Raw genomic sequence first — 16,768 nt, forward strand, 5'->3', positions numbered from 1 at the left:
CAAACTGAATTAAGCCCGCCTATCCGCTGTTTATATGACCGGCTCCAACTAAACTGCTCTAAGCTCCTCAGCACTGCACAAGCAGCCAATGCTTCTTAAACTGAGCATAGCCCATTACTCACCGCACACCAAAATGACGCTAAGCAAACTGAGCCAAGCCCCTTATCCACCGCACATCAAACTGGTGCTAAGCAAACTGAGCTAAGCCCCTTATCCACCGCACACCAAAATAACACTAAGCAAACTGAACTAAGCCCCTTATCCACCACACACAAAACTGGTGCTAAGCAAACTGAACTAAACCCCCTTAAAATCCACTGCACACCAAACTGACACTAAGCAAACTGAACTACGCCCCTTATCCACTGCACATACTGATGCTTATCAAACTGGGCCATTTCCTTTATCCAATATACACAGACCAATACTAATCAAACTGAACTAAGCCTTATATTCACTGTACACAAGACCAACTCTAATTCAACTGAGCTTAGCACTTTATCCATTGCACACCAGACTGATGCAACACAAGACCAGCACTAGCTCATTTAAGCTAAGCCCTCACCACAGCACACCAAACCACAGACAAATGCTAATCAAACTAAAAGTACCTTAACCTCTGTACATCAAATTAAACTTTACCACTTATCCATCACACACCAGACTGATGCCAATCAAAGTGAGTTAAGCCCCTCAAACACTGTACACAAGACCAACACTGACTCATCTGAGCCAGGGCCCTCAACACAGCACACCAGGCAAATGATAATCAAACTGAGCTAAGCCCCGTATCCACTGTAAACCAATATGAGGTAAGCCCCATCTGCTCTACAACAAACCAATGATAATCAAACTGAGTTATCAGAACAATAATAACCAAACTGAACTTAACACCTTATCCACTGTACACCAGACCAATGATAGTCTAATTCACTTATCAACTCTACATCAAACAAATATTAATCAAACTGAACTAAGCACCTTATCTAATGCATTTAGACAAACACGAATGAAACCGAGCAAAGCCTCTTATCCACCATACACAAGACTGATGTTATTCTAACTGAGCTTAAGCCCCTTATACACCACACACTATACTGGTGCTTAATCAAACTGGGCTTACTTATTCACTACACACCATACTGATGCTATTCCAACTGAGCTTAAGCCCCTTATTCACTACACACTATACTGATGCTATTCAAACTGAGCTTACTTATTCACTACACACCATACTGATGCTATTCCAACTGAGCTTGAGCCCCTTATTCACTACACACTATACTGATGCTATTCAAACTGAGCTTAAGCCCCTTATTCACCATACACCATACTGATGCTATTCAAACTGAGCTTACTTATTCACTACACACCATACTGATGCTATCCAAACTGAGCTTAAGCCCCTTATTCACTACACACCATACTGATGCTATTCAAACTGAGCTTAAGCCCCTTATTCACTACACACTATACTGATGCTATTCAAACTGAGCTTACTTATTCACTACACACTATACTGATGCTATTCAAACTGAGCTTACTTATTCACTACACACCATACTGATGCTATCCAAACTGAGCTTAAGCCCCTTATTCACTACACACCATACTGATGCTATTCAAACTGAGCTTAAGCCCGTTATTCACTACACACCATACGGATGCTATCCAAACTGAGCTTTTAAGCCCCTTATTCACTACACACTATACTAGTGCTATTCAAACTGAGCTTAAGCCCCTTATTCACTACACACCATACTGATGCTATTCCAACTGAGCTTAAGCCCCTTATTCACTACACACCATACTGATGCTATTCAAACTGATTTTAAGCCCCTTATTCACTACACACCATACTGATGCTATTCAAACTGAGCTTAAGCCCCTTATTCACCACACACCATACTGATGTTATTCTAACTGAGCTTAAGCCCCTTATACACCACACACTATACTGGTGCTTAATCAAACTGGGCTTACTTATTCACTACACACCATACTGATGCTATTCAAACCGAGCTTAAGCCGTTATTCACTACACACTATACGGATGCTATCCAAACTGAGCTAAAGCCCCTTATTCACTACACACCATACTGATGCTATTCAAACTGAGCTTAAGCCCGTTATTCACTACACACCATACGGATGCTATCCAAACTGAGCTTTTAAGCCCCTTATTCACTACACACTATACTAGTGCTATTCAAACTGAGCTTAAGCCCCTTATTCACTACACACCATACTGATGCTATTCCAACTGAGCTTAAGCCCCTTATTCACTACACACCATACTGATGCTATTCAAACTGATTTTAAGCCCCTTATTCACTACACACCATACTGATGCTATTCAAACTGAGCTTAAGCCCCTTATTCACCACACACCATACTGATGTTATTCTAACTGAGCTTAAGCCCCTTATACACCACACACTATGCTGGTGCTTAATCAAACTGGGCTTACTTATTCACTACACACCATACGGATGCTATCCAAACTGAGCTTAAGCCCCTTATTCACTACACACCATACTGATGCTATTCCAACTGAGCTTAAGCCCCTTATTCACTACACACTATACTGATGCTATTCAAACTGAGCTTACTTATTCACTACACACCATACTGATGCTATTCAAACTGAGCTTACTTATTCACTACACACCATACTGATGCTATCCAAACTGAGCTTAAGCCCCTTATTCACTACACACCATACTGATGCTATTCAAACTGAGCTTAAGCCCGTTATTCACTACACACCATACGGATGCTATCCAAACTAAGCTTAAGCCCCTTATTCACTACACACTATACTAGTGCTATTCAAACTGAGCTTAAGCCCCTTATTCACTACACACCATACTGATGCTATTCCAACTGAGCTTAAGCCCATTATTCACTACACACTATACTGGTGCTTAATCAAACTGGGCTTACTTATTCACTACACACCATACTGATGCTATTCAAACTGAGCTTAAGCCCCTTATTCACTACACACCATACTGATGCTATTCCAACTGAGCTTAAGCCCCTTATACACCACACACCATACTGGTGCTATTCAAACTGAGTCTAAGCCCCTTATACACCACACACTATACTGATGCTATTCAAACTGAGCTTAAGCCCCTTATTCACTACACACTATACTGATGCTATTCCAACTGAGCTTTAGCCCCTTATACACCACACACCATACTAGATGCTATTCAAACTGAGCTTAAGGCCCTTATTCACCACACACTATACTGATGCTATTCAAACTGAGCTTAAGCCCCTTATACACCACACACTATACTGATGCTATTCCAACTGAGCTTAAGCCCCTTATACACCACACACTATACTGATGCTATTCAAACTGAGCTTAAGCCCCTTATACACCACACACTATACTGATGCTATTCAAACTGAGCTTAAGCCCCTTATTCACTACACATCATACTGATGCTATTCCAACTGAGCTTAAGCCCCTTATACACCACACACCATACTGATGCTATTCAAACTGAGCTTAAGCCCCTTATACACCACACACCATACTGATGTTATTCTAACTGAGCTTAAGCCCCTTATACACCACACACTATACTGGTGCTTAATCAAACTGGGCTTACTTATTCACTACACACCATACTGATGCTATTCAAACAGAGCTTAAGCCCCTTATTTACTACACACCATACTGATGCTATTCAATCTGAGCTTAAGCCCCTCATTCACTACACACCATACTGATGCTATTCAAACTGAGTTTAAGCCCCTTATTCACCACACACTATACTGATGCTATTCCAACTGAGCTTAAGCCCCTTATACACCACACACCATACTGATGCTATTCCAACTGAGCTTTAGCCCCTTATACACTACACACCATACTGATGCTATCCAAACTGAGCTTAAGGCCCTTATTCACTACACACCATACTGATGCTATTCAAACTGAGTTTAAGCCCCTTATACACCACACACTATACTGATGCTATGCAAATGTTAATGACACTGAATTAAGCGCTTATCCACTGTAAACTAGACCAACACTAACTCATCTGAACTATGCCCCACCAGAACCTAGTGTTTAGAATTAAGCCCCTATCCACTGTTCATCATCAGACTAATAATAATCAAAACAAGTTAAGCTCTTACCCACTGTTTATACGATCAGCTCTAATAAAAATGAGCTAAGCCCCTCAGCACTGTATAAAGGCCAATGCTAAGCAAACTGAGCTGACTCCCTTATTCACTGTACAGAATTGAAATGCACAACACACCAGATACTGATGTCCAACACACACCAGATTCTGGTGCTTATCAAACTGAACCAGCCCATATCAACTGTACATAAGACTGAGCCAAGCACCTTTTCCATCAAATTGGACTTAAGCCAGTTATCATCAGACTGATGCCTCCAGTTATATCATCAAACTGAGCTAAGCCCCTTGTACACAAGACAATCCTAATTCAACTCAGCTTAGCCCCTAGCCAACACACAAGGGGCCAATGCTAATCAAACTGAGCTACAAGTGCACTTTACGTCAAATTGAACTCAGCCAGTTATCCATCACATACCAGACAAATGCTAATCAAACTGAGCTAGTATATGGGAACAATAATAATCAAACTGACTAGGTCCCTTATCAACCACACACCAGACTGATGCTAAGCATACTGAACTAAACCCCCTATTGTACACAAGACTGAGCTAAGCACCTTTTCCACTGTAAACCAGACCAATCCTAATTTAACTGTGCATGGCCCCTTATCCAATAATAATCAAAATGGAATTATGCACCGCACACCAGACTAATGCTAAGCAAACTGAGCTGAGCGCCTAATCCATTGTACATAAGACCAATGCTATTCAAACTGGGCTAATCCATATATTCACTGTACATAAGACCAATGCTATTCAAACTGGGCTAATCCTTATAATCACTGTAGTTGAACCCCATATCTGCTGTACAGGTGACCAATGCTAATCAAACTGAGTTGAGCCTCTTATCCACCACACACCAGGCAGGGCAGTAGAAGTGATTATTTAACCTGAAAAGGAAAAAAATAATAAAAGTAACAGTTATTGATTAAGTGCCTTTTTGTAGAGGTTATATACAGTAAAAAAGAACATGCAAAACAACAGACAGGTGATACAACTATTGCAGGTAGACTGGGCAATTCCACATGAGATATGCAATATCAAGATTTTTTCAAATTACATTGAGCCTTCCAAACCATTGAGCCTTATGAAAATGATAAAATATTGAGAATTTGGGTTCACGCCCATTTCACAGGGCTCACTGAAAAAGGGGCTTGTGCCTTGGAGTGAAAAAAATTCCAGATTTCTCACTTGTTTCTGCATGAGGACACATTATTGTGGACATTACTTAATGTCCACAACGTTGACATATTTAAGTTTAATTTAGGAAAAAAGCTTCACATAAATGTGAAGAATCATTAAAATTCATCTTTTAGATACATGCATCTTTTATGTAAAAAATAAAAATTGAGAATATCTATCCTACTTATATCATATTTTTTTTTCAAAAAGAAAGGTTGATTTTTATGTTATCTCTGCAATACTTCTATTTCAATGAATAAAAAAAACTGGATGTCATTTTTTTGGGGAAAGCTACAGTACGACTTTTGCAGTGAATGGTATGAGAAGCAATTTAAAATAGAATTAGAAACAAATGTCAATTTTTGTCTTTGGATGTGATGCACAACAATCATGAACAAAAAGAATGTAAACATCATGGAAATCATCATTCTCCATACACAGAGCTTCTGGAATTACGCAAAAAAAACCCTCAAAATTACGCGGGATTCTTTACTAAATTATCCGCTACATTACACGGAATATCAACTGTTACGCCCAAACTACATTTTGTACCGAAGGAAAGCACGAAATAACTTGAAAAGGTGATTTTTTTGTGTGAAAATAGGCAAGTTTTCATTGGCTCCGCTACCAGCCTATAAAAAAAGGTATTTTATTATTAGTCCTAGGCCTTCGCAGTTTAGCAAAAGAGCACCTAGTCATTTTATTTGTTTTCGAAATTCCGTTCGAAACATCGCACTCTTACAAAGAATATCTCTCTTTTTTTACGAGAAATAGAGGTAAGAACCCATCAGCTGTGCAATTAAATGTTTTGTCTTTCAAAATTTATGCAAATTATGTGGGATTATGTGGAAATTTGTGGATTACGCGGAAAAAGCCAAATTACGCGCTTCCGCACAAGCGCGTAATTCCAGAAGCCCTGCATACATGAGATGTAAGACCAAAACAATGAGCTTGTCACAAGTTTGAAGAACAAGAGGCTAAAAGTAAACATAAAGGAGAAACTTTTACATTTGGAAGGCCAGCTTAAAGTCACTTTGTTCCCTATAAAAATAGAAAAAATGTGCACTCTATAAACAAATGGAGGGTTCAACTTTGAAATAAATATGAGTGTTTGCATAACTTGTATAAAATATTTGGATGTTTTGGATTGGACAAAAATCCACATTTATGCTGTTTTAAGTATGAGCAGAGCTTGATGTGCCCTAAAATTGGATTGGGATGACTTATAACTTCTGGTTTAGGGCTGGATTTCAATATAAATTGTTGCTGATTTGCTGCAATGATAATGCTATGGAGAACATTTCTCATTTGTTATTTGAGAGAAGTAGGTACTATACCCATTATAGACCACAAAAATTGATGGCAAGGAAATTTAGAAAACGATCGCAAGAAGTGTTTTACTGACCATATTATCGAAAGCTCTTACCTAATATCAGACTTCTTTGTGAGAGTAATACAAAAAAAAATGCAAGTATTTTAACTGTAACTAAAATACCACAGACAATAATTGTTGACGAATTTAGTTTTTAAAAGTCATGTTTGTAAATGTCTGACAGCTCAAATTTATGTTGAATAATTCAGCAAATGTTAGACTGTCTGATAATACATCGGGTTGCAAGGGTAAGGTACTGTCCAAACAAATCAGGAATACAGAGGCCAAATAGCATCCTGAGACATCAACAACAAAATGGAAGGTTTTTAAACTCGCCATGAGGTGCATGAGTAAAGATTATTTCTTGTTTTGGGAATTATAGCCAAATTCGTTGTTGTGCGACCTCCAAAAATCCAAAATCCCTTTCTTTGTTTGATAATGGTGCGTAGTCAATCAAACCAAACAATCAAAACCAGCTGTAATAAACACCAAGTCTTGTAAAAAGCTTTGGAAAACATTGTTCTCTAAATGTCAGTTCTTCAACTTGACGAGTGATTTTTATGATTTTTTTTTGCAACTGTCCAATAATAGGTACCGTCTGAAAATAGGTATGAGTACCTTAAAGGTTCTGTAACACCCTATCAAACAAATTTCATTATCCTCTTTAACAAATATTCTGGCATAGAATACAAATATTGTGGTCAATTTGTTTAAAAGCCATGTAAATGTTTATTCATATTAACATTATATACAGTCATAAAAACACTAACAGCTTTCTTAACTTGAACTGTTTTAATATTAGCTTATCTATTTGATAACCCATTAAGCATTGTGGGTTATGAGACATGGGCTCCTTAAAAGTGTGGTATGCCAGTTCAGGAAGAAAGGAAGTAATATAATGGTTCATTGTCCTTGTGAAAATGCCAAAAAGTCATGAAGATATTCAGCAGAAATCGCAAGCTGTGCACCAACTATCAGTGTAATGGTGAACGGTGAACGGAAAGATGCCGAGAAATGGCAATTTCTAGTGAGAATTCACCCCAATTCAGAAGGAAATCTTTGCAGTTATGGCTTCTCTTTTAATAAAACTGTACCTGTATCTCCTTAAAAGGAAACAGTGTGAACAGGAAACCATTTAACCATTTCATAATCCCATGACAATTAAAGACTTATTAGAGATGACATTAAATTTTAACAAAGAAGCAGTAAGCTGTTCCTCTGTGCTGTTCATTGATTAGTGTCTGCAGATAAGTCTTGTTGTTTTCTCTTGAATTTGTAGAGTTATCATAGATAAATATACACATTTTTTTGTCAAACAGTTCCTCTGACTTGATTTCAGAGGTTCGCAATAATGCACGGTTATTGATTAAATCGACCAAATCATGATAGCTACACAGAGGAAATCTTGCATGTGATTCACCCTGAGCTTACATAATATTCTATCTAATCCTTGCAATACTTTGAAGCTTTGAAAACTGTTTGGTAAACTGGAAAAACCGAAAGTGTGCGACGTTCTGCTACCAAGCTGCCATTTTGAACTATTGGTTTACTGCGAATGAAATGCCAGAGTGGCCTGGAGTCGAATGTTTTGATGGCCAATGTTAATCCATTTTTTCCCTCCTTCCCAAACTGGCATTCTCCCCACTGCTTAGAGCTTAGCTGCTTAGTGTATCCAACCGGAAGTAATATTGCAAAAGTGAAAAGGTAAACTTTTAGGCCAAAATGGACAAAAATACCACAATATTCATATTGGTTGCCAGATTTGCTAAAGATGACCCCCGAGGTGTTAACAGGAACTAATGAACTAGGTGTTCACATAGTCATGTTTGGGCTGAAGAAAACAAATGTGCCATATGACTGTCAATTAGTTTAACTAAGACAAAATAAAGATGCAGTAAACAAAGCATAAATATTGAGAATAAAACCTAAAATCGTCAGAAATGTGTAATGAAAGCCCGTTTAGATTTGAAAGGCAATTAAAAAAAAACGGTTCAAATTTTAATTTGGATTTTTCGCGCTTATTTTAAAAGGTGTCATTAAGTACTCATAAGTATTGCGCGCATGTACAAACAACAAACTTCAAAAATTTATAGCCTGCGTAGCGGCTATAAAAAAATTATCGCTTCAAAACCTATCCAAACATCGCTTATTTTCCGTTTTGTTTCAAGAAAGATTGATGAGTAGGTTATGTTATATATAGAGCCACTTTATTTTATGCTTGTCTTTACGGAGCTACGCACTCACTGAAGAAATGAATAAATTTTGTTCGGCTCGAGCGAGGGCCGAGTACGGGAGAATACAAGGTTGAGGATTAGTTAATAAAACAAATCACGATTATCATTATCATTTAAACTTACCTTCCGGATGTGCTCCAAAATCTTTATACAAAGTATTTAGAAGGTAAAAATGGATGTTTAACTTCGGATGGTGGATGATTTTCGATGATGAAGGATCGTGCAACCACGGCTCGTCTCGAAAACAGTTCTCCAACTCAAACTGTCTTCAGATAAACTGCTGCCAAGGTAACACTACAAATGATATATACCACAGGAGTCCCGTCGAATGAGCGTGCATTATTCCTTCTGTATCTCAATGATGTATTTATCGATTCTTTTATTAATACTTATTTACTTTAACGAAAATTTGAAAGACCTGTCAACTAATCTTCAGATTATATAATAAGGAGGTATCTCAGAAATTATGAAAAAATATAAAACGTAGAAATCGAGGATCAATGTTTTTACAGCCTAATAGTGACTGGGTGTTTCCGAAACTTTAAATTAAAGTCCGTATAACCACCTTTCACTAGCAGAAAGAAACATTGATAAGCTTTCAAATTATGAAAAGGAAATTGAATTTGATTGAGATTTAGTTTTCCTACAGAACTTTGAAAATTGATGGTCATTTTCTTGGCCGCACAAAACGGGGATTGAATCTTAGGGTACTATCGTTTTCCGTTTTGGCAAAGAAGTCTAAACAACGCTTTTAAATAATATCGATCAACCACTCCTTTGTTATTGTTTAATACAGTGGTTTATTTGCAAAAAAACTTCAACATAACAATCCACGAATGAAGTCTGATACGTTATTGACGATATTTGATTGAAAATATTTTGGTTACTCGCTTGAACTAGCTGATGGAAACGGATGTTTTGTGTAATTCGGCATTAAGTAGGAGTATAAAATGGTGGCGTGATTAGCCTTCTTTAAGCTCGTAAAAATTCTGAGACGGCAATCACAAAATAATAACTCGATTTTGCATTGCTACCTACACTAAAAAAATTGCATTGCTACCTACACACTACCCAAAGGAAAACGGAAGAAATGTGAAGGGAATCATCACAGGTAGCTCGAGCTCTTTATTTATCTCTATTGAGTAAACATAAACATGAAAAAGAAACAAAAGGCTTATCGAAGAGGAAAGTGTTGTTTAGGGCGTTAGCCCTTATTGACAGCAAAATAGACCATCCCCATTCACAGTAGGGATTGTTAAAAATAACTCCGTTTGCATAGATTACACCGTGTAAGAGTGCATCATATATGTTTTCGCAAAAGTATTTGCATTTGTATTTGTGTGTGTGGTAATCCCCGTAGCTTAGATAACGCATTTGGTGCGGACCTACGGTTGTACAAGATTATCCATGTGCGTGTTACTCTCCATAGCTTAGATAACGTGTCTGGTGTTGTCCTCATAACTACGGTTGTACAAGATTATCCGTGTGTGTGGTACTCTCCGTAGCTAAGATAACGTATCTGGTGTGGTCCTCATAACTACGGTTGTACAAGATTATGGGTGTGTGGTACTCTCCGTAGCTTAGATAACGTGTCTGGTGCGGTCCTCGTAACTACGGTTGTACCAGATTATCCGTGTGCGTGTTACTCTCCATAGCTTAGATAACATGTCTGGTGCGGTCCTCGTAACTACGGTTGTACCAGATTATCCGTGTGTGTGTTACTCTCCATAGCTTAGATAACGTGTCTGGTGTTGTCCTCATAACTACGGTTGTACAAGATTATCCGTGTGTGTGTGTGGTACTCTCCGTAGCTTAGATAACGTATCTGGTGTGGTCCTCATAACTACGGTTGTACAAGATTATCCGTGTGTGGTACTCTCTGTAGCTTAGATATCGTGTGTGATGTGTTCCTCGTAACTACGGTTGTAAAAGATTATCCGTGTGTGGTACTCTCCGTAGCTAAGGATAACGTGTCAGTTGCGGTCCTCATAACTACAGTTGTACAAAATTATCCGTGTGTGGTAAACTCAGAAAATCACCTAGTAAGCCCGCCCCGATAAGCTCTCCAACTCCTGTTATCCTCGGACCGAAAAGAAAATCCTGCTAACTGACAGGAGCACAAGAGCTCCAGTAAATGTACCGGGAATCTCAACTTATGCGAAAAATTGTACCAAAAAATCGATGTTTTTTTTCTAATATTTATAACTGAATTCATAGATCAATTACTCATCTTCAGTTTGCTAAGTTTAGATAATCAATTTGTTGCTTTTTTGTAATCAAATCTCGCCATTTTCAAGTCGTGTCGAGTTGTAGTAAATTTTCATCAGAGAGGAATAGAAACCCTTTCAATGGTTTTACAGAACACGGCAAGAAGAGGACCAATCACGGCTAACATCATTTTATGCGATCACTTATCGGCCAATAAGGTTTCACCTCGATTTGACATGTAGCTGTCACCGTGCGCCTAAAAGATTGTAAACAACTTTGCGAAGTTATTGGAAGTTTTGCTACAACATGAGGCTTTATTACTTGTTTTTTAATCTTTTTTTTTTAAGTGCCTACGCTTAACGCGATGTTTGGTGTCTCAGCTGTCTAAAAACATCGAGAAATCAAGGATTTCTTATTAAAACTCATTCATTATTCAGCCAATCTATTCATAAACTTTGAAAATTATAAATAATTACCTTATTCCCGAAAACTCTCCCGGTAACCTAACGGGTCCGGTAATTACCGGTCCATTTCAGAAACGACCCCCTAATGTGGTCCCCATAACTACGGTTGTACAAGATTATCCGTGTGTGTGGTACTCTCCATAGCTTGGATAACGTGTCTGGTGCGTTTCTCGTAACTACGACTGTGCAAGATTATCCTTGTGCGTGGTAATCTCCCTAGCTGAGATAATGCATTTGGTGCGGTCCTCATAACTACGGTTGTGCAAGGTTATCCGTGTGTGTGGTACTCTCCATAGCTTGGATAACGTGTCTGGTGCGTTCCTCGTAACTACGACTGTGCAAGATCATCCTTGTGCGTGGTAATCTCCGTAGCTGAGATAATGCATTTGGTGCAGTCCTCATAACTACGGTTGTAAAAGTGTATCTGTGTGTGTGGTACTCTCCGTAGCTTAGATAACGTGTCTGTTGCGGTCCTCGTAACTACGGTTGTACAAGATTATCCGTGTGTGTGTGTGGTACTCTCAGAAGCTTAGATAACGTGTCTGTTGCGGTCCTCATAACTACGGTTGTGCAAGATTATCCGTGTGTGGTACTCTCCATATCTTAGATAATGTGTCTGGTGCGGTCCTCATAACTACAGTTGTACAAGATTATCCGTGTGTGGTACTCTCGATAGCTTAGATTACGTGTCTGCGGTCCTCATAAATACGGTTGTACAAGATTATCCGTGTGTGTGGTACTCTCCGTAGCTTAGATAACGTGTCTGGTGCGGTCCTCGTAACTACGGTTGTACAAGATTATCCGTGTGTGTGGTACTCTCCGTAGCTTAGATAACGTGTCTGCGGTCCTCATAAATACGGTTGTACAAGATTATCCGTGTGTGTGGTACTCTCCGTAGCTTAGATAACGTGTCTGGTGTGGTCCTCGTAACTACGGTTGTACAAGATTATCCGTGTGTGTGGTACTCTCCGTAGCTTAGATAACGTGTCTGTTGCGGTCCTCATAACTACGGTTGTACAAGATTATCCGTGTGTGTGGTACTCTCCGTAGCTTAGATAACGTGTCTGGTGTGGTCCTCATAACTACGGTTGTACAAGATTATCCGTGTGTGTGGTACTCTCCGTAGCTTAGATAACGTGTCAGTTGCGGTCCTCATTACTACAGTTGTACAAAATTGTCCGTGTGTGGTAAACTCAGAAAATCAACTAGTAAGCCCGCCCCGATAAGCTCTCCAATTCCTGTTATCTTCGGACCGAAAAGAAAATCCTGCTAACTGACAGGAGCACAAGAGCTCCCGTAAATGTACCGGGAATCGCATCTTTTATGCGAAAAATGGTACCAAAAAATCGATGTTTTTTCCTATTATTTATAGCTGAATTCATAGATCAATTACTCATCTTTAGTTTGCTAAGTTTAGATAATCAATTTGTTCCTTTTTTTGCTATCAAATCTCGCCATTTTCAAGTCGTGTCGAGTTGTAGTAAATTTTCATCAGAGAGGAATAGAAACCCTTCCAATGCTTTTACAGAACAAGGTAAGAAGAGGACCAATCACGGCTAACATCATTTTATGCGATAACTTATCGGCCAATCAGGTTTCACCTCGATTTGACATGTAGCTGTCACCGTGCGCCTAAAAGATTGTAAACAACTTTGCGAAGTTATTGGAAGTTTTGCTACAACATGAGGCTTTATTACTTGTTTTTTAGTCTTTTTTTTAAAAAAGTGCCTACGCTTAACGCGATTTTTGGTGTCTCAGCTGTCTAAAAACATCGAGAAATCTAGGATTTCTTATTAAAACTCATTCATTATTCAGCCAATCTATTCATAAACTTTGAAAATTATAAATAATTACCTTATCGGGAGCCGGTAAACAACCAGCGTTAAGAAACGCATTTCCGCACCCGAAAAAGTATCCCGAAAACTCCCCCGGTAACCTAACGGGTCCGGTAATTACCGGTCCTTTTCAGAAACGACCCCCCTTATGTGGTCCCCATAACTACGGTTGTACAAGATTATCCGTGTGCGTGGTACTCTCCGTAGCTTAAATAACGTGTATGGTGCGGTCCTCATAACTACGGTTGTACAAGATTATCCGTGTGTGGTACTCTCCGTAGCTTAGATAATGCATTTGGTGCGGTCCCCATAACTACGGTTGTACAAGATTATCTGTGTGTGTGGTACTCTCCGTAGCTTAGAAAACGTGTGGTGCGGTCCTCATAACTACGGTTGTACAAGATTATCCGTGTGTGTGGTACTCTCCGTAGCTTAGATAACGTGTCTGGTGCGGTCCTCGTAACTACGGTTGTACAAGATTATCCGTGTGTGTGGTACTCTCCGTAGCTTAGATAACGTGTGTGGTGCGGTCCTCGTAACTACGGTTATACAAGATTATGTGTGTGTGTGTGTGTGTGTGTGATGGGGGAAGGGGTGAGGGGGGTTGAAATGCCATTGTCCAGTGCTTAGTGATTTAATCATTTGACACTTGAAAACTTTTATTATATAACTTATATCAACTGGAACGTTTACAGCAAATATCAATTAGCCATAAAAATACGTTTATAAACATATTTGGCTAAAAGTTATTTTGAATTTTGAACAATGGAAGTTGATATTGTTGCGCAACGGTGAAACTTGTAGAAAGCTATGTTGGGCATTCACTTTAATCTAAACGAATGTGAATAAAACGTGAAGAGTACATATCAAAGTCAAAATAGATCTTCAGTCAAAACGTAAGGGTTTTGACATAATGTTCTCAGAATCGTGTTACAGGGCTCAAAGCCCTGGTGCAGTTGACAATTGATAGGGAACTTTGAATAGCATCATTGAAACAGACGTAAGCGGCTGTTTCTTTCTCGCTTTTTATCATAATACTGCAAACTACTTTTTCTTGACAAAGAGATTTGAGGGTTGTCATATGACAATGTCCACATGTAAACATATCTTCTTCTGTGTCATCAAGCTTGGTGCAAATCTGTACGAAAGCTACACCCCGAAAATAAATGATTTTTTTCATCTTAACCTTTTCTGGCCTTGGGCTAAACACATAGATATGTATTGATTACACTCTTTTTTTATAAGAACCTTTTTTTATAAGAATGTCCAGCCTGAGATTTCACCAAATTTTAAGAACATGCAGACGCTCAGATAGAAGTAAAATATTGTTTTGATGTTCTAAAATACGGAATCAAATTGTTTATAACAACAACCAACAACCATAAACATCATTGTTATTTTATTATGTGTGTAATTTTCTTATATTCATGAAGTATAATATTTTTATACACTGAAATTTAAGATCATCCATAAGAACTTTTTCAGCCTCAAAATGCTCCAAAAATAAGAACGGCCCAGCCTCAACTAAAAATTAGATGTTCTTATAAAAAGAGAGGAGTGTATAATAGCTGGCTTTGTGAAAGATATGTCTTACATCTTTAAGTATACCATTGAAGATAGCCAGGCTAATTTTGTTTTGTCATATCCTTAGCTCTCAAAGATACTGGTATTCTTGAGCTGTTTGACGTGATATTGGGTAATGAAGACTACTCTTTCTCGCTTTTTATCATAATACTGCAAACTACTTTTTCTTGACAAAGAGATTTGAGGGTTGTCATATGACAATGTCCACATGTAAACATATCTTCTTCTGTGTCATCAAGCTTGGTGCAAATCTGGTTGCAGATTAAGCAGGACCTGTTTCGTTTTATCTGTCCGATAACTTGTCCCTTTAAGAGGTTACTTTGGATTTCCGGTGTATCCAAGTTCACGTTGATATTTTCGTCTATTTCCTTGATTGATGTGTTCGGGTTTTGTGTTCACATATTTCTCATCTTGATAAACTCTAACGGTGAGGTTTTGGAAATGGTATGATTTACGAGCAACTACCTCCTCGATCTTGTTTTCCCATAAAACTAATTTTATGGAGTCACTCTGATCTGCTAAGATACTGTCGATTTTGTAAGTTTCATTGTTGCCCTTTATTATCCTTTGCTTGGTTTCGTCTTTCTTCATGATTTTGCCTTTGAGATCGACCTTGGTGTACTCGTTGCTACCAAGCGCCTGTTCTATTGTAAGCAAGTGATCATCGAGTGAATTATTGAACTCAAAGTGGACCTCCTTATATTGTACGATTTGGGCATTTTTGTCGATCGTATATTCTTTGTCATTCTTTTTCAAAGCTTCTAACTTAACAGGACTTTTAGCTTGGAAGTGTGGCTGGAGAGTCTTTCTTTTCTTGGGAGAATAACATACCATCTGGACAGTATCCGTTGATGAAGTTTGCAAATTGAGTTTAAAATAGCTGGTTCTTTTCCTGTTATTTGCTGTTTTTACTTCTGTTAACTCATGAATGTAACCTTCAAGAGCTGCAACAATAAAATTAAGAATAAAGTGTAAATAACAAATATACTTATGTGTATAAAAAATATTTCCTTGTAAGTAAAAATATTTGAATACCTATTTTATCTATATTTGACTGACTGTTTACGGCGATAATCACTAAGAGTTATTTTGGGATATATAGAGAGAATAAGTTAGGGGTGCACGGAGAGATTGTGTTTTGATTTAGTTTGCAATTCTATTTTAGTGAAATACAAAAGACTTTGCTCTCGACCAATAGAAATGCTTACTAAACCAAGTGGAACTTGTTTTCGACACTCGTCCACTCTAAATCATTTGTTAACATCATGTTGGTAATATGTATTGTTGGTTACTTGTAGGCGTGTCCTCGTTTTTTTCTGTTGTTTTTCTGATATTCCTAAATGTGTTCTTACGCTAAGGTAATAATTGCAGTTAGTGATATTCCAGTTCATCTTACCTTGACGTAGTTGGTGATTCCATGTTGGTTTCAACTATAAACTGGAATAAAGTAAAATAACAATAATATATAAAAACGTCACAGCTGTGCATTCATACATTTAGTGTTACTGAGTACTGTTGGAAAACGGATAATTGCTGTATAAAGATTGTGTAAAACAGGTTCTGTTATGTTAGAATCCGGGATACTATACATTATCTATATACTAAATTGTAAGCAATGCATAAACTGCTTTAAGATCAGAGAAATAAGTCTCTAATGGATTGGCTTTTACTCCTTCTGGGATATTTGTGTAAATGTGATCTATGCATGTTTTATTATCTGT

The 16,768-nt window shown here is 38.1% G+C and overlaps 2 long non-coding RNA genes across 2 annotated transcripts; both read right to left on the minus strand.

Annotated features, from left to right (window-relative positions):
* Positions 1–4,881: 4,881 nt before the first annotated feature.
* LOC125568076 lies at positions 4,882–9,613 on the minus strand. Its single transcript, XR_007312060.1, has 2 exons — positions 9,080–9,613; positions 4,882–5,058 (listed from the first exon to the last, which is right to left on the minus strand). It is a non-coding gene; the product is annotated as an uncharacterized LOC125568076 (long non-coding RNA).
* A 5,234-nt stretch (positions 9,614–14,847) lies between these two features.
* On the minus strand, positions 14,848–16,273 carry LOC125567874. Its single transcript, XR_007311853.1, has 2 exons — positions 16,083–16,273; positions 14,848–15,991 (listed from the first exon to the last, which is right to left on the minus strand). It is a non-coding gene; the product is annotated as an uncharacterized LOC125567874 (long non-coding RNA).
* Positions 16,274–16,768: the final 495 nt, after the last annotated feature.

This window comes from Nematostella vectensis, chromosome 6, assembly GCF_932526225.1.
Source record: "Nematostella vectensis chromosome 6, jaNemVect1.1, whole genome shotgun sequence".
Taxonomy (NCBI): Eukaryota; Metazoa; Cnidaria; class Anthozoa; order Actiniaria; family Edwardsiidae; genus Nematostella; species Nematostella vectensis.